The sequence below is a fragment of the Aethalodelphis obliquidens genome, unplaced genomic scaffold, assembly GCF_003676395.1.
Source record: "Aethalodelphis obliquidens isolate GAN/ISIS:26980383/991018 unplaced genomic scaffold, ASM367639v1 scaffold80, whole genome shotgun sequence".
NCBI lineage: Eukaryota > Metazoa > Chordata > Mammalia > Artiodactyla > Delphinidae > Aethalodelphis > Aethalodelphis obliquidens.
The window spans coordinates 7,524,546-7,531,582 of NW_020838024.1; the positions used below are offsets into that span (position 1 = coordinate 7,524,546).

The 7,037-nt window shown below is 40.5% G+C and overlaps 1 pseudogene; it reads right to left on the minus strand.

Moving 5' to 3' along the window:
• Positions 1-554: 554 nt before the first annotated feature.
• On the minus strand, positions 555-6,678 carry LOC113612660 (paraplegin pseudogene; annotated as a pseudogene).
• Between the last annotated feature and the right edge of the window lie 359 nt (positions 6,679-7,037).

Sequence of the window (7,037 nt, forward strand, 5' to 3'; positions counted from 1 at the left end):
ACCATAAAATTATGTCTTTACACTAAGGCCAATGACAAGATCAACTCCTAAGTACTAAGAACCTACCCCTATTTCCCTCCCAATTCCTGGGACCCAGGACACATTAGGATGATGGATTGCAGAAAGACACCCTTAGACCCTGACTAGGAGAAGAAAGGCCCAAGTGCCTCTCACATTTATCACCTCTGTTCTCTGGAGGGAAGTGAGTCCTGGAGGCTTTTGGTGGTAATAATGACCCGCTGGGGGGCAAGTAAGCCCCAGCAAGTCTGGACCCCCATGGCTGGTTCTCCCACCCTACCCCCTGCAAGCTCTATAGTAGTAGCTGCGGGTCTCCTGCGCCAGAAGTGACCTTGTTAAAAGAGGTGGTCTCCCGAGGGGGACGGCCGCCCAGGGCCATGCACATTGGCTCTAAAAGCGGCTCATAGTGAAGAAGCGCTGGTCTCCTGGGGACAGTCTGAGAAAAGCCTAGTGGAGCGTTTGTCCCTGGTGTGATGGAGATCTTCCTCTCCGCCTCCATGTGCTCCAGCAGCCTGCAGACAAAAGCACTGCCTGACTCAGAAACGCAACCCCCTTCTACTCTTCCTTGGAGAGGAGCTTGCTGTTGGCGCAGTCGTGGCAATGACGCTCTCGGCGGCGGCCGCGGCGAACTGGACATGCGCACGGCTTCCCACGCAGCACGGCTTCCACGCAGACTCCTCAAAGACGCGGGTGTGGCCCACCGCTCCGCACGCTGGAGCTGGGCCCCAGCAGAGCGTTGTGCAACGTGTGAGTTCGGTGGACGTCTGGACGACGACGTGGTCGGGAGTGCCCAGTTCATGCATTTCCACCAGAAGGTATTTGGGCATTTGCTCGTCCTTGGTGCTGGAGAAGCAGGACGTGCTGGTGGAGTGCTTCTTGCCCACCGCGAGAATTTCGTCGGTGTGAACGGTGCGGGGCCCTGGGCGGAGGCCTCTTTCCACCGACTCCGGGCGGCTCATCACAAGAACAGCACCAGTGCCGCCGGCACCATCGCCTTGGCTCGCAGTGCTTTCCCACCACGGCCGGCCCGGCAACAAGGGCTGACTGCTTTTCCCGTTTGTGGCGTCCGCAATCGCGCGAGGAGCCATTTTAATTCGATTGAAAGCACTGATTCCTCCTTCACTTCCAGTCTTTCTAGCCAGACACAAAATATACCACAGGGTGGCTGAGCCCCCTGCTGTCATCCCCAAGGCAGAGAGGGCATTTCCAAAGAAGCCCCTAAGCCTATAGGAAACTGGGATCCTGACGTTGCCTTTGATATTCAGCTCATCTTCAGCTGCTGGATGTGTCTCTCAAATATATCAGTATTTGAAACCTGCATTCCGTGCATCAAGGCCAGCCGAGGCCACCCAAACACCACGGCTCCGGTGTGCAGATAGACTTACACCACGTCACTGTGGGGCACCACGTGGACCTTCTGTACTTGGCTCCTGGCCAGCATCTCGTGGACAAAGTTGGTCCAGGAAATGGTACCCCTGCTAGTGCTGGGCGAGATCAGCCAGCTCATGAGGACAGCGATGACAAACAAGGTGAGTAGATGCTCCCAGTACTTCCGTCCTATCGTGGAGCCTTCTCTCCTTTTCGTCATCTTCAAGGGTCCTCTCCTTGGGTTTATCATTGTCCTTAGTCCTCTGCTTCCTACTTGAGGTGTTAAAATAGTAAGTGCCGCCTAGAAGTTTCCACCTAGAAGTCTGACTGGATTATGGACTACATGCTTTTTCAGCAACAATCCACTGATCCCTTGAAAGGCAGGGGTTAGCAGTGGGCAGTTGCAAGCTCTGTAGCCTCGGCCCCCAGCCTAGGCAAGACCGTCCTGAGGCCTGTGGACAAAATTTAGACCCCTCCTCGCACTGGGGTGGAGAGACCTGGGTTCCAGCCTGAGCCTGGGGCCCTGAAGACACCTAGAATACAGCACAGACCCTCGTGGAAGGACATTTTTTTCTTTCCTCGTTGAAGTGCTTCTTATTTTTAGAGCAACCAAAAACATTTACTATAAAACCTGTTTTAAAAATGAAAATAGTAGAAGTGAAAAGCTCAACATGATTCACTAGATTATGACAGTCCAGTTAGGAGCTGCAAGAATGAATAATCCTTGTTCTTGAAAAAAGGTCAAAAGAAATGACCTAATCTGAAAATCAAACACAGAAGTAAAAAGTGAAAAAGAGAGAGGGAGGGAGAAAAATAACCTACATCCATGACCTTTGTGATAATATCAGTCTAACATATGCATCTCTCAAATGTAGAATGAGAGGACTGAAAGAAAGGGTCAGAAACACAATGGAAAAAGTAACACCAATAATTCTTAGCATTTGGTGAAAAGAATAAATTTATAGATCAAAGAATATCAGTGAACTGCCAGAAGGATAAGTAAAAAGAAAACCACCTAAAGTACAGCAAATTAGAGGCTAAGGGAAAAATATTGAGATCACTACAGAAAAAGGACGTATTGTGCATAGAGGAATAATGATGTGTAGAACAGTCTAATTAAAAGAGGGGTGGGCAGGGAAACCAAGAGAAAGGCCAGGACACATTCTTAGAAAATGAAAGCATAAGGAAGACACATTCAGATGTACAAAAGTTGAGAAACTTAAATTATAACATAACTACGTAATGAATATAGTGTGTTATTGGATGAGAACAGAATAAATCAATAGAGAATAAAGAATCCAGGAATAGACAAACACTTACAAATTAATTTAATTAATTTTTTTTCCATTTTATTATTTTTTTAACATCTTTATTGGAGTATAATTCCTTTACAATGTTTTGTTAGTTTCTGCTGTATAACAAAGTGAATCAGCTATACGTATACATATATCCCAATATCTCCTCCTTCTTGCATCTCCCTCCCACCCTCCCTATCTGACCCCTCTAGGTGGTCACAAAGCACTGAGCTGATCTCCCTGTGCGATGCAGCTGCTTCCTGCTAGCTATCTATTTTACATTTGGTAGTGTATATATGTCAATGCTACTCTCTCACTTCGTCCCAGCTTACCTTTCCCCGTACCTGTGTCCTCAAGTCCATTTTCTACGTCTGCATCTTTATTCCTGTCCTGCCCCTAGGTTCATCAGAACCTTTTTTTTTCTCTTTTTTTTTTTAAGATTCTATATATCTGTGTTAGCATACAGTATTTGTTTTTCTCTATCTGACTTACTTCACTTTGTATGACAGACTCTAGGTCCATCCACCTCACTAAAAATAACTCAATTTTGTCTCTTTTTATGGCCAAGTAATATTCCATTCTATATATGTGCCACATCTTCTTTATCCATTCATCTGTCGGTGGACACTTAGGTTGCTTCCATGTCCTGGCTATTGTAAATAGAGCTGCAGTGAACATTTTGGTACATGACTCTTTTTGAATTATGGTCTTCTCAGGGTATATGCCCAGTAGTGGGATTGCTGGGTCATATGGTAGTTCTATTTGTAGTTTTTTAAGGAACCTCCATACTGTTCTCCAGAGTGGCTGGAGAACCACCAACAGTGCAAAAGTTTCCCTTTTCTCCACATCCTCTCCAGCATTTATTGTTTGTAGATTTTTTTGATGATGGCCATTCTGACTGGTGTGAGGTGATACCTCATTGTAATTTTGATTTGCATTTCTCTAATTATTAGTGATGTTGAGCATCCTTTCATGTGTTTGTTGGCAATCTGTATACCTTTTTTGGAGAAGTGTCTATTTATGTCTTCTGCCCATATTTGTGTTGTTTGTTTTATGATATTGAGCTGCATGAGCTGCTTGTATATTTTGGAGATTAATCCTTTGTCAGCTGCTTCATTTACAAATATTTTCTCCCATTCTGAGGGTTGTCTTTCCATCTTGTTTATGGTTTCCTTTGCTGTGCAAAAGCTTTTAAGTTTCATTAGTTCCCATTTGTTTATTTTTGTTTTTATTTCCATTTCTCTAGGAGGTGGGTCAAAAAGGATCTTGCCATGATTTGTGTCATAGAGTGTTCTGCCTATGTTTTCCTCTAAGAGTTTTATACTGTCTGGCCTTACATTTAGGTTTTTAATCCATATTGGCTCTATTTTTGTGTATGGTGTTAGGGAGTGTTCTCATTTCATTCTTTTATATGTAGCTGTCCAGTTTTCCCAGCACCACTTATTGAAGAGGGTGTCTTTTCTCCATTATATATTCTTGCCTCCTTTATCAAAGATAATCTGACCATATGTGCATGGGTTTATCTCTGGGCTTTCTATCCTGTTCCATTGATCTATATTTGTTTTTGTGCCAGTACCATACTGTCTTGATTACTGTAGCTTTGTAGTATAGTCTGAAGTCAGGGAGCCTGATTCTTCCAGCTCCATTTTTCTTTCTAAGGATTGCTTTTGCTATTCGCAGTCTTTTGTGTTTCCATACAAAATTATTTTAATTTTTGACAAAGGTGCCAAAGCATTTCAGTGGGGTGGTAAATTCTTTTAAGCAAATGATCCTGCAACAACTGGATACACATAGGGAATAAATAAACCGTAATCCCACCTAATAGCATATAGAAACATTCATTTGAGATAGAGAAAAACTAAAATGCAAGAGTTAAAACCCTAAAAGTTTAGAAAAAACAGTAGTGCATTCTTTATGCACCCTGAGGTAGACAAAGCTTTCTTAGAACACAGAAAGGAATAATAGGAAAGAGAAAACATGATAAATTTGACTTCATTAAAATCACTTTATCCAAATAGGATAAACTTAATAAAATACACAAGCAAAATTTATAGTTGACAAAAGCCCTGTATAAAAAATATATAAAGTACTCTTAAGACTCAACAATAAAAAGACAATCTAAAACAATGGGTAAAAAACTTGGATACTTCACAAAGAAAGATGTACAAGTGTGCAATAAACATGAGAAAAAAGTTCAACGTTATTCATAAGGAAAACTTTAATTGAAGTCAAATTTATAGATATTCACAAGAATGGCTAAAATTTAAAAAGCCTTTTAACACCAAATGTTGGTCAGGATTCAGAACAACTAGTTCGCTTACATGCTGATGGTAATGTAAATAATGCACCCTCTTTTAAAAAAAGAAAGTTTGGTTGCTTATTATGAAGGTATATATCTGTCTCTGAAGTTCTACCCTAGATATTTACCCAAGATCAATGAAATTCCATGTCTACAAATAGTCTGCTACAAGAATGTCCAGAGATGCTTTATACAAGAGTCAAAAACGAGAAGTGGCCCTGCTGTCTGTTCACAGGAAAATGCATGAATATTTTGTGGTAAAGTCATATAACAAAATACTACTCATCAATAAAAGTAAACAAACTACTAATACATATAAAAATAGATGCTTCTCACAAAAAATGTTGGCAAATGAACCCAATTCAAAAAATTATATGCTGTATGATTCCATTTGTAATATATTCGAAAACAGGCAAAACCAATCCATGATGGAAAAAACAATTATAACATTGTTTACCCCTGTGGAGGGTGAAGGTATTGATGAAAAACAGCCACATGTTAACTTTCTGAGGCGATGGAAATGTTCCGTCTTTGCAGTATATGCATTTGTCAAAACTCATTAAATTATACATTTAAGCTTTGCTTATTTCACTCTAATTAAATTTTATTTAATTAGAAAGGTAAACAGATACTGAACTCTAGTTAGTAGGTTTCCTTTTTATTTGTTGTTTAATGGTATAAGTTACCAATTTTGAAATATCTTCTGTTTGCTAAGTTTGAGCAAATGTAATGAGGACCAGATTTCTCCCTTTTTGGAAGGGAGTTAAAAATATTAAAAAGAAAAAAATATCTAGAAGGTGTACTGATGTGTTGGATAAAATTAGAGACACCAATAAGAGCTCTTCAGTTCAGTAGATAGATACAGAGATATGCGTATTTTCAACTTCTGTTCACTCGTCAGGCGTAGAAGGTATGAATATACCTGGTGCCCAGTTTTGTTTTCTAAGAACTGTTGTCCATTTAAAGGGAACAAGGAGTGTAGCCAATAATAGGGCTGAGCCAGAAAAAGTGAGATGCATGCTTGGGCCATCCTGTAGTGCCAGACATTAAAGAAGTGCTATAAGAATCGTGGAGATATGTCAGGAGAGAGCCCCATACATTCAGAGACGGGGAGAAAGAGAGAATTTTAAAGTAAAAAAGGAAAACTGTCACAACTGGTGAGTGTGAGAAGAGCATGAAGCAACTTATCTGTAAATTTGAAATTAAAGCAAGGTGAAATGTAATAAAATATATCCCAGTAGATTGTTTTTCATATGAAAAATCATATACTAGAAAGTTAAGGTTTTTTCAGGTTCAGAAGTTTTTAAAATCGGAACTCATTTTGTAAACGCAAATATGTTTTAACTTGCGAGTTACTTTAGTTCAGTTCAAACATCAGTCAGTTCATGAGCTTACATTTGCTACTCTCTCTTGTAGACCACAGCCTCTATTATTCAGTGAAAATGTTTTCATACATTGACTCTATTTTAATCCCATTCATCAAAACTACCCAGTTTCCTGGTCCTTGCCAGATATAACATGGTTTTGGTGAGCAGATAACATTATTATATGAAAGCCTTTATCTTTAGTGGGTTCTGTACTGACAGGAGGAGAGAGAATGAGCAGGTGCTTGCAAACTCCAGTGGCCATCAGCTGAACCCTGAGCCGCACCCCTGACAGAGGAGCAGTCTGCAGAGGACTTACTTGTAAAGCACCCATTTTGTGAATGAAATGGTTTTAGTGGTCTCTGAGGCTATCGCTCTGTCACTCTTTGTCAGTACTAAAATTATGTGGAAATAAAAGTAAACAAAACATCTTTCCTTCCTGTGTTTCCAAAAATGTATTGACTTGTTTAAACATCTAACTCTAGTGCAAACAAACATGGTTTTATTATAATTGCATTTAAATCTTGATGGAAAACAGACACCTCTCCTCAGATAGCTTTTCCTCTTCAAGATTATGTATACAGGCTTAAGACTGAACTCTGTTCTACTCTTCAAGGAGAAGATCCAGCTTTTAAAATTTTATAGATGTAATGTTCTCCCCTAGACATACTAAATGCCATATCCTAATATCTG